Source organism: Ambystoma mexicanum, chromosome 8, assembly GCF_040938575.1.
Source record: "Ambystoma mexicanum isolate Mex_15411 chromosome 8, UKY_AmexF1_1, whole genome shotgun sequence".
NCBI lineage: Eukaryota > Metazoa > Chordata > Amphibia > Caudata > Ambystomatidae > Ambystoma > Ambystoma mexicanum.
Window position 1 is genome coordinate 70,930,297 of NC_090929.1, and position 12,425 is coordinate 70,942,721.

The window sequence follows — 12,425 nt, forward strand, 5'->3', positions numbered from 1 at the left end:
CAGCCGCAATCTCAACTTTTGGGACAAATGTTGGAGGGACCTCTCTCATAGGCAACTGAGAAGTAGGCAGCTCCGAACGCTTATTAAGCAACAGAGCCAAATCAAGCGCTAAGGCAGTCGAGGAAGTATCAATCGAAAAAGCTCTTTTATAAACACTCAACAATTCTGCGGGACATCAATTCTTTCTTCTTACACACTCATTCTGCAAGTGCTCTACCATCACCTGTATCACTTTCTTTTGCATTTCTAACGTATATTGACTGTATGTGTCATATACTTCATCTGGAGTTATCGACATATCCGAAATCCATCTTATCGCGTCCTTTGTACAAATTTGTGCTTCCTCACCTTTTAATTCTCGACGAGGGGAAAACCGTTTCTGTAAGTACATAATACCTAAACTATCACCATCTACTTCCTTGTTCTGTAACTCTTCCAACTCCTTCCTATACTCAAAAATCCTCTCAACATGCTCATATACCTTCTCCGCAGTATCTCTGGACAACGCTAAGGCGTCCAAATCCCGTAACCCTTGTGGGAAATCTACATCATTTAGTCTATTCCACATTATACTTAAATGAGTCCCTAATCCTTCGATAAAAACATTTTTCTCAGGAATACCTTTTAAATTTTCGAGTGTGGAAAAAACATCAGCTTGTTCACCCTTCTCCATACAATGTTTAGCCCAAGCAGTCAATTCACTCCTCTTGTCTGGCGACACAGTATTACGAGTCACAAACCTTGGTCTTGCTCCCTGGTCTACTACAAGCGATGCAGGATCACTTGGAAGAGGAAGAGTAGGCACATTCTGAATAACAACAGGTGAAGGTAAGGGGGCAGGCAAAGGGGTGACGGCTGGAAGAACAACAGGAAGAACAACAGGGAGGACCGGAGGTACTATAGGAGGGGGAACTACAACAGGAAGGGGCAAAGCGCCAGGAGGAGGGACATATGGAGGTGGCGCGGAGGCATCAGGCCTTCGTTCATGCAAGAGTTTATTAATCAATTCGTCTGACGTATGAAAATCTTTTGAAGGATAGATTTTCTGAATACCTAATTGAAATGCCCTGTCCGTGTTCCTAACTGACTCCAATTGTTTATTTTGATCATATAATCGTGCCTTTTCGACACTCGTCATGTCGACGCATATGTTTCTCTCTATTCTTTTGTTGCTGCAAAGCTTCTATTTTCCAACTGTGCAACGCGTCAAATGCTGCAGGCGTAGCCTTTTTCTTTACTAATACAGACTCTAAATATTCTATACGAGGGATTTCAAAACTACCATTGGTTGGCCCCCGAAGATTAGAATTATGTCTGGTTTGTCTGTGCCAAATGTCATTAAATGCTATACTACCAAAGCCTTTCTTACAGTACATAGTACATGCCGGCGACCCCTCCTGTGGTGCGGGACGGCTATCTTCCAAAGATTGTCTGTCACTGCGGAAAAATGCCCTAAAGCAGGCAGACAATTTCCCAGGCATATCAAAGTTCTGGTGTTACCTGGTTAAATAATTGTGCTCGCGAGTACAATACTCCAAATTCAAATTTGTCAGGGTTAAATTAAGAATCGGGACACGATTCACCTGACCAAAGGACTGATTGGCCCGATCGGGTTACTAAGGACAATGCAAAGGACCCACGTGTCTGGTGATTTTCGGCAAATTTACCCACCTCAAATATATGGACCCTCGTCAAGACGTCGTCTCGGGCTACAGCTCACCGTCCAGGGTTCGGATCGTGCAGTTTTCGTCGAGGAATTCACTTCTCGTCTTAGAGTGGCCGGTTCTGTTGGCACCGTCCGATCCCAGTCCGATAGCCGAGCCAACCTTCAATGAGACGAAGTCAATCTTGAGGGTCCCTATTCGGGCGCCATCTGTGGAATCAGAAAAAATACAATATTTCCCATGGGCGTGTGTGCACGTGTCTGTGGTGCGTGTGTGCGTACTCTGTGTGCGTTTCCAGATTCCCATTTCCAGATTCCCATGGGCGTGTGTGTGCACGTGTCTGTGGTGCAGGTGTGTGTAATCTGTGTGCATTTCCAGATTCCCATGGGCATGTGTGCACGTGTCTGTGGTGCGTGTGTGCATACTCTGTGTGCATTTCCAGATTCCCATTTCCAGATTCCCATTTCCAGATTCCCATGGGCGTGTGTGTGCACGTGTCTGTGGTGCAGGTGTGTGTAATCTGTGTGCATTTCCAGATTCCCATGGGTGTGTGTGTGCACGTGTCCGTGGAGCGTGTGTGTGACCTGTGTGCATTCTCAGCCCTGCCCCTGACTCCCATTGCTAGACGGAGGGCACTGCTGGCCCCTCCCACCCTCCAGCAGTGCACTGGAGCAGCTGGCATGAATGAGCGAGCGGCCTAGGCCCGTGTGTTGTAACTATACACAACGATCAATGGGCCGCTCAGCCGGTTAATGGCCCTGCTGCGCGCTGCCTCTGCCGTGCTCCCCGTGGCCTCCTTCTGGTGCTCAGTCACTGCCCCCCCCCCCCGAGCTCTCCCCCTCACATCCCTGTCACCGCGCGGCTCCAATAAGCGGTAATTGAAGTTAATCAGCCGTGCAGCGGAGCACAGATGGAGCCGGTTAAGGGAAGTCGTACAGTATACGCACGACTTGAATCAATATACGAGTGATTACCAGCAGCCCCCTCCCCTGTGCCCCCTACCCACCCCCGCCTTGACTCAGCACGTGCAAATACACACTGTGTTTCTACAGGCCAAGACCCGAGGACTCCGGATTCAAGGAACTGGTCCTACAAGCCCCAGGATGGTCCTACTGAAGCGCATACATGGCCATTCTAATCCTACAAAAGAAGGGGCGTGGTGTCGCTGGCACAGGGCGGCGTAGATCTCCCTTCATGCCACAAGGAACCCTTCACCTTCCACGTCATCTACAGACCACCTCGCAGGAGTGACTCTCAGGAGAAGACTTACGTCTCCAACATACTCTCCTCTACAAAATTAACACACACGAATAATGACTCTCTCTCAGATTTTAACGTCCCTGAGTCTCACACCGACCACCACACTGCCGATCATCCACTCTCCATGGCCCACAAAGGCCAGACTCAACACCCCCTCACTCAGTGCTTCTCCTTTAACCCCTTCCCGGTCAATGGACCAGGAGCAAACTTCCCAGACTTCCCCAACACAGGCAATGCCCCGGTTCATCTAGAAATATTCAACAATTCCACTATAAAACTTGCAGACACCCCTGTCCCGGTAGGATAGCTCAGTGGTAACATGCTCACCTTGGAAGCAAGACGACACGGAGCAATGCAGGTTTGATCCCCGGGTCCGCGCTTAGAAACCTCTGGGTATTAAGCGCGTTATAAATAACCTATCATATCATATCCATGCCCACACAAAACAGCTGGGCTAAGACGAAACCATCCGCCCTTTGGTTCATCCTCGAGCTCCCCTCCAACAAACACTGAATCAGAGCCTGAGAGAAACGGTGGCACAAAAACCATAACCCTTGTGATCTCGCAAACCAAAAATCTCTCTGTGCCACTGCCGACAGTAGGATTCCGATTGCCAAGGCCGACGCTGATTACTACTCCACCACCATTGCAGTAAGCATTGTACCAAACCTGTTAGAACTGAAATAATATTGTTTCATTCTCATTGTATATGTTGGCCTATGCCCAGTTGTGGAATCACAAAAAATACAATATTACGGCTGTTACACTGAGCAAAGGAAAATACACCGACACAGGCTTATAAAGAATCCCAGAATCTTTATTACAAAACTGAACAGTATTCAACAAAGTACACAAATAGCTATTTGGCCGTCAATAGATCACAGAGACCACCAGCACGGTTCAATGTGAGCAGTGAGAGAATTTCCTAGCTGGACATTGACGCATTTATACAATTTGTAAAATGATGTCCAGCCCCTTTACAGGTTAATCATGCACTGGGCTAGGGTCGCACCACGTTCACTTTCCTAATTTACATATCCCGTGCTTGTGGTTTACTTTTTTAATACATTTACTAACACACTCCATCATTCTTTAATTTAACATTTACACTCTTTACATATTGTTTTAATACAGACCAAACAATGTTTCGCATATTATATTCGGATAGCATTACTGTTCTTGTATACTTGTAGTTTAACATTGATAATTCAAGTAATCCTCTGCTCCCGAGGTCAACAAAGGACAAGGTCTACATGACCCTAACATGTAGCCTGAGGGCAGGTTGGACATTAACTCCCCTACAGAGGTTGGAGAGGTTAAGGCAAGAACAAGGACACACGAGACGGCCATTTTAGATTACAGGGTGACTTTGTATAAAACCCCAAAATGGCGGTTTCTAACCTAAAATGGAGGCTTGATTCAAGATGGCGGCTTACATCAATTTCTAAGGTCAAGACCTTGCCGCAGAGAGTTATTCGCGTACAATTTTAAGCAACTTGGCGTAGGCCAATATACATACAAATCGTTTGTAATAAGAAGCATAATTTAATATCCGGTTTGACACAGTCGCTTTGCGAGGAAATTTGTATTGCAAGGTCGTGACCTTAAGTGAATCAAGCCTCCATTTTAGGTTAAAGCCGCCATTTTATTTATTCGTGCAAAGTCACCCTGTGGCCTAAAATGGCCGTCTTGTGTTCTCTTGTTCTTGCTTTAACCTCTCCAACCTCTGTAGGGGAGTTAATGTCCAACCTGCCTTCACGCTACATGTTAGGGTCATGTAGACCTTGTCCTTCGTTGACTTCGGGATCAGGGGATTACCCGACCTCCAGGTACCAGCAACTAAAAATAAATGTGACGGAAGCAACTTGCGCTTTTTATTGAAAAAATAGAGAATGGCCCTCATTACAACATTGCCGGTATCCTGGGGATAATTCTGCCCGGAAACCAGCAAATGGTAATACTGTTACCGGCACTCAGTCTGGCAGTATTACCGCCGGATTATGAGTGCCAGTGACGGTGGTAAATCCCCATTCAATGGAGTGCCATTGGACTCCTTGGGTGGATAAACTAAACTAAAATAATTTGTAAGTATTCCCGGTAATGCAGGTGCTGGTAATACTGGCTATTATTTGCCAGCAAGGTGGCTGAATTGCCGTCAGCTCTTAGGGGGAGGTAATTCAGGCACCTCACTGACAAACTTGTAGTGGCCATTGCGGAAACGTGCTGGTATACGTTAATACCAGCACGCTAATTCCACACGGGCCATCTCATAAAGAGGGCCAATATCTGACAAATCATCAAATCAACCTCCCACATCATTAGCCCCCCCTTCACTGCAACACCCCGCCATGCACACCGCCCCTCTGTAACTGAAGTCTCTCCTCTCTCTCCTCCAGACCTCCTAAAAACAATCACCTCTCTCAAGCCTACTTCCTACTCTGACAACATAATCCAGGCCTCCATCATTCGACAGCTGATAGGCTCAGCACTCACCGTGCTACTCAGCATCATTAATTCCTGCCTGACAGAAGGATAATTCCCAGACACCATCAAGACTAGTCTCATATGACCACTTTTGAGAAAACTGACCCTATGCCCACACGACCTGGCCAACTAACGGCCCATTATAAACCTCTCGTTTATTGGCAAAATCTTGTAAATAGTGACTACACAACTCCTCACCAGAATCGAATACCTACACCTTCTAAACAACGATCAGTCTGCCTCTCGCTCCAAGTGTATCATTGAGACAGCCACCATCCAGGTGGTGAATGATGCTCTCCAAATCATAGAGGAGTCTGACACATCCTGCTTCACCTCTCGGCTGCATTTGTCACAATCAACCACTGCATCCTCCTGTCCCTCCTTGCCAACAGAATTAGATTCACTGGCAGTGTCCTGGGTAACCTCGCGGGTAGACGCCAGGCTGTCCAGGTGAACACGTTGTGTTCTATCTGGCTCAAAGTCTCCTGCAGAGTCCTCCAAGGCTAGGGTGACCAGACGTCTGGGTTTTCCTGGGACAGTCCGTGGAAATCACCTGACATCCCGGGGTCCCGGGAGTTTTTTTATTTTAAACCCCATCTGGGGTTTCGCCTACGGTCCCTTTTTTTGCTCTGACCCGATTTCAAAATCCTGAAATTGGGTCCCGGCGCAACTCTTCCTGTGCGAATGGGGGCGTGAAATGCTTTTCACGGCCCCATTTCCTCCCCCTCCCCGGCGCTCTCCTCCAATGAAAGGAGTGTGCCTGTTAGCACGCCCCCTTCCCGCCCCTTCCCCACCCCTTTGCAATGGGCCAGTGACATAGAAGTAGACTAAAGTTGTATGTGTATTTACTTTAGTCCTACTTGTATTCCCATGGCCTGTCACATTTAAAAATAAAAATAATCTGGTCACCCTACCCAAGGCTCCATCCTCTCGCCGATCCTTTTTAACCTTCACATGGTGTCCCTGGGTACTCTCCTCAAAGATCCCAATATAGCCATCCACCAATACGCAGACGAGACTCAGTTATGCATAGCACGCAGGAGATAAGTCGTCCCAGAGATTGCATAGCTACCATCCAGTCCTGGATGTTGACTGCCTACCCCAAACCTAACTCATCCAAGACCAAATTCGTCCTCATTGCTCCCCCCGCTAAACAACAATTTGTCCAACAATGGCTCAATGATATGCACTTGTAAGGATTTGATCCACGGCTCTCAGATTGAGCTAAATGCTTAGGCTTCACCATAGGCAGCAACCTGTCCTTCCAGAAACACATGCCAAGAAGCCCAAAACACCAGGCTCCAAATCTCCACCCTTTGAAAAATCAAACCCTCCATCCCTCTGCAGCGCTCACTCTGCCCCCCTAAAAGCAGTCCGTCATGCCGAAGCATGTCTTGCGTGGACATTTGACCGGATCAACCCAACCTACTTTGGCTTCTCCAGGCCAGGATACTGTTCAAGACTGCATGTAAGCAGTCACAAGTAGCACACCAGCGGCTAAGCTTCCCATGTCTGGTGGCACACGCTCCGTGCACAGCTAATCGACCAACCGGCTTGAATCACAATTTATCTGTAAAGATAGGACCTGCAAACAATCCTTCTGTTCTCACGCACCCACCCTCTGGAACTCAATACCGGTATCGGCTCGGACTGACCTCACAATTCTCCAGTGTCACATATCTCCCAAAAAGTGGCTTTTTCAACAACACCTAACCAAGGACTAATCCCAATGGACGCACAGATCTCAACTCAGAGTACTGCACTACTGTTAAAAGATGCCAGCCCAAACACTGGCCACCCACACCCTCTTCAGAGCTCTGATGCTCTTGAGCTAGGTCTGTGCTTTAAACAATACAATAAAATAAACCTACCCACACCCTGCCAAAGGGCAAAGGATGCCTCTGGTACAGGATGGGGTAGAATCCACCACAACCTGTCAAAGGGCAAGCAGTGGCACTGACAGAGAATGGTGTTCAATCACCCACAACATGACGAAGGGAAAGAGGCGGCACTGTCACAGCACAGTGTACAGTCTGTTACACCCTGGCAAAGGGCAAGAGGTGGCAGTAGCACAGCATGGTGTATAACCAACCACACCCTGAGTGAGGGCAAGGAGTGGCACTGGCATAGGGTGCTGTAGAATCACCCACACCCTGAGAAAGGGCAAGAGGTGATGGTGACACAGGGCGGTGTAGAATACCCCACAACCTGCCAAAGGGCAAGGGCTGGCACTGGCACAGGCCAGTGTACCATCACCCACACCCTGCCAAAGGGCAAGGGGAGGCACTGGCACAGGACGGTGTACCATCACCCGCACCCTGCCAAAGGGCGAGGGGAGACACTGGCACATGACGGTGTACCATCACCCGCACCCTGCCAACACACCCTGCCAAAGGGCAAGGGGAGGCACTGGCACAAGACGGTGTACCATAACCTGCACCCTGCCAAAGGGTAAGGGGAGGCACTGGCACATGACGGCATACCATCACCCTCAACCTGCCAACACACCCTGCCAAAGGGCAAGGGGAGACACTGGCACATGACGGTGTACCATCACCCGCACCCTGCCAAAGGGTAAGAGGAGACACTGGCACATGACGGTGTCCATTACCTGCACCCTGCCAAAGGGCAAGGGGAGGCACTGGCACATGACGGTGTACCATCACCCGCACCCTGCCAAAGGGCAAGGGGAGGCACCATCACCCGCACCCTGCCAAAGGGCAAGGGGAGGCACTGGCACATGACGGCATACCATCACCCGCACCCTGCCAACACACCCTGCCAAAGGGCAAGGGGAGACACTGGCACATGACAGTGTACCATCACCCGCACCCTGCCAAAGGGTAAGAGGAGGCACTGGCACATGACGGTGTACCAGCACCCGCACCCTGCCAAAGGGCAAGGAGAGACACTGGCACAGGACGGCATACCATCACCCGCACCCTGCCAACACACCCTGCCAAAGGGAAAGGGGATAAACTGGCACATGACGGTGTACTATCACCCGCACCGTGCCAAAGGGCAAGGGGAGACACTGGCACATGACGGTGTACCATCAACCGCACCCTGCCAAAGGGCAAGGGGAGGCACTGGCACAAAACGGTGTACCATCACCCGCACCCTGCCAAAGGGCAAGGGGAGGCACTGGCACATGAGGGCATACCATCACCCGCACCTTGCAAACACACCCTGCCAAAGGGCAAGGGGAGACACTGGCACAGGACGGTGTACCATCACCCGCACCCTGCCAACACACCCTGCCAAAGGGCAAGGGGAGACACTGGCACAGGACGGTGTACCATCACCCGCACCCTGCCAAAGGGTAAGGGGAAGCACTGGCACATGACGCTGTACCATCACCCGCACCCTGCCAAAGGGCAAGGAGAGACACTGGCACAGGATGGCATACCATCACCCACACCCTGCCAAAGGGCAAGGGGAGGCACTGGCACAGGACGGTGTACCATCACCCGCACCCTGCCAACACACCCTGCCAAAGGGCGAGGGGAGACACTGGCACAGGACGGTGTACCATCACCCGCACCCTGCCAACACACCCTGCCAAAGGGCAAGGGGAGACACTGGCACATGACGGTGTACCATCACCCGCACCCTGCCAAAGGGCAAGGGGAGGCACTGGCACATGACGGTGTACCATCACCCGCACCCTGCCAACACACCCTGCCAAAGGGCAAGGGGAGACACTGGCACATGACGTTGTACCATCACCCGCACCCTGCCAAAGGGCAAGGGGAGGCACTGGCACATGAGGGCATACGATCACCCGCACCCGGCCAACACACCCTGCCAAAGAGCAAAGGGAGACACTGGCACATGACGGTGTACCATCACCCGCACCTTGCCAAAGGGCAAGGGGAGACACTGGCACATGACGGTGTATCATCACCCGCACCCTGCCAAAGGGCAAGGGGAGGCACTGGCACATGACGGTGTATCATCACCCGCACCCTGCCAAAGGGCAAGGGGAGGCACTGGCACATGACGGTGTACCATCACCCGCACCCTGCCAACACACCCTGCCAAAGGCAAGGGGAGGCACTGGCACATGACGGTCTACCATCACCCGCACCCTGCCAAAGGGCATGGGGAGGCACTGGCACATGACGGCATACCATCACCCGCACCCTGCCAAAGGGCAAGGGGAGGCACTGGCACACGACGGTGTACCATCACCCGCACCTTGCCAAAGGGCAAGGGGAGACACTGGCACATGATGGTGTACCATCACCCGCACCCTGCCAACACACCCTGCCAAAGGGCAAGGGGAGGCACTGGCACAGGACGGTGTACCATCACCAGGACCCTGCCAAAGGGCAAGGGGAGGCACTGGCACATGATGGTGTACCATCACCCACACCCTGCCAAATGGCAAGGGGAGACGCTGGCACAGGATGGTGTACCATCACCTGCACCCTGCCAAAGGGCAAGGGGAGGCACTGGCACACAACGGTGTACCGTCCCCCGCACCCTGCCAAAGGGCAAGGGGAGACACTGGCACACGACGGTGTTCCATCACCCGCACCCTGCCAAAGGGCAAGGGGAGACACTGGCACACGATGGTGTACCATCACCCACACCCTGCCAAAGGGCAAGGGGAGGCACTGGCACATGACGGTGTACCATCACCCGCATCCTGCCAAAGGGCAAGGGGAGGCACTGGCACAGGAAGGTGTACCATCACCCGCACCCTGCCAAAGGGCAAGGGGAGGCACTGGCACATGTCGGCATACCATCACCCGCACCCTGCCAACACACCCTGCCAAAGGGCAAGGGGAGACACTGGCACATGACGGTGTACCATCACCCGCACCCTGCCAAAGGGTAAGAGGAGGCACTGGCACATGACGGTGTACCATCACCCGCACCCTGCCAAAGGGTAAGGGGAGGCACTGGCACAGGACGGCATACCATCACCCGCACCCTGCCAACACACCCTGCCAAAGGGAAAGGGGATACACTGGCACATGATGGTGTACTATCACCCGCACCCTGCCAAAGGGCAAGGGGAGACACTGGCACATGACGGTGTACCATCACCCGCACCCTGCCAAAGGGCAAGGGGAGGCACTGGCACATAACGGTGTACCATCACCCGCACCCTGCCAAAGGGCAAGGGGAGACACTGGCACATGACGGTGTACCATCAACCGCACCCTGCCAAAGGGCAAGGGGAGGCACTGGCACATGACGGCATACCATCACCCGCACCCTGCCAACACACCCTGCCAAAGGGCAAGGGGAGACACTGGCACAGGACGGTGTACCATCACCCGCACCCTGCCAACACACCCTGCCAAAGGGCAAGAGGAGACACTGGCACAGGATGGTGTACCATCACCCGCACCCTGCCAAAGGGTAATGGGAAGCACTGGCACATGACGCTGTACCATCACCCGCACCCTGCCAAAGGGCAAGGAGAGACACTGGCACAGGACGGCATACCATCACCCACACCCTGCCAAAGGGCGAGGGGAGACACTGGCACATGACGGTGTACCATCACCCGCACCCTGCCAACACACCCTGCCAAAGGGCAAGGGGAGGCACTGGCACAGGACGGTGTACCATCACCCGCACCCTGCCAACACACCCTGCCAAAGGGCAAGGGGAGACACTGGCACATGACGGTGTACCATCACCCGCACCCTGCCAAAGGGTAAGAGGAGACACTGGCACATGACGGTGTACCATCACCCGCACCCTGCCAAAGGGTAAGAGGAGACACTGGCACATGACGGTGTACCATCACCCGCACCCTGCCAAAGGGCAAGGGGAGGCACTGGCACAGGACGGCATACCATCACCCACACCCTGCCAAAGGGCAAGGGGGGGCACTGGCACAGGACGGCATACCATCACCCACACCCTGCCAAAGGGCAAGGGGGGGCACTGGCACAGGACGGTGTACCATCACACGCACCCTGCCAAAGGGCAAGGGGAGATACTGGCACAGGACGGTGTACCATCACCCACCCCCTGCCAAAGGGCAAGGGGGGGCACTGGCACAGGACGGTGTACCATCACCCGCACCCTGCCAAAGGGCAAGGGGAGGCACTGGCACATGACGGCATACCATCACCCGCACCCTGCCAACACACCCTGCCAAAGGGCAAGGGGAGACACTGGCACATGACGGTGTACCATCACCCGCACCCTGCCAAAGGGCAAGGGGAGGCATTGGCACAGGACGGTGTACCACCACCCACACCCTGCCAACACACCCTGCCAAAGGGCAAGGGGATGCACTGGCACGGGACGGCATACCATCACCCGCACCCTGCCAAAGGGCAAGGGGAGACACTGGCACATGACAGCGTACCATCACCCACACCCTGCCAACGGGCAAGGGGGGGCACTGGCACAGGACGGTGTACCATCACCCGCACCCTGCCAAAGGGCAAGGGGAGGCACTGGCACATGACGGCATACCATCACCCGCACCCTGCCAACACACCCTGCCAAAGGGAAAGGGGATACACTGGCACATGACGGTGTACTATCAACCGCACCGTGCCAAAGGGCAAGGGGAGACACTGGCACATGACGGTGTACCATCAACCGCACCCTGCCAAAGGGCAAGGGGAGGCACTGGCACAAAACGGTGTACCATCACCCGCACCCTGCCAAAGGGCAAGGGGAGGCACTGGCACATGAGGGCATACCATCACCCGCACCCTGCCAACACACCCTGCCAAAGGGCAAGGGGAGACACTGGCACAGGACGGTGTACCATCACCCGCACCCTGCCAAAGGGTAAGGGGAAGCACTGGCACATGACGCTGTACCATCACCCGCACCCTGCCAAAGGGCAAGGAGAGACACTGGCAAAGGATGGCATACCATCACCCACACCCTGCCAAAGGGCAAGGGGAGGCACTGGCACAGGACGGTGTACCATCACCCGCACCCTGCCAAAGGGCGTGGGGAGACACTGGCACAGGACGGTGCACCATCACCCGCACCCTGCCAAAGGGTAAGAGGAGGCACTGGCACAGG

The 12,425-nt window shown here is 53.2% G+C and overlaps 1 protein-coding gene across 6 annotated transcripts in view; it reads left to right on the top strand.

Annotated features, from left to right (window-relative positions):
- NTNG2 (netrin G2) overlaps positions 1 to 12,425 on the top strand; it is a 517,246-nt gene that overhangs the window by 233,936 nt on the left and 270,885 nt on the right. The window lies entirely within an intron of this gene.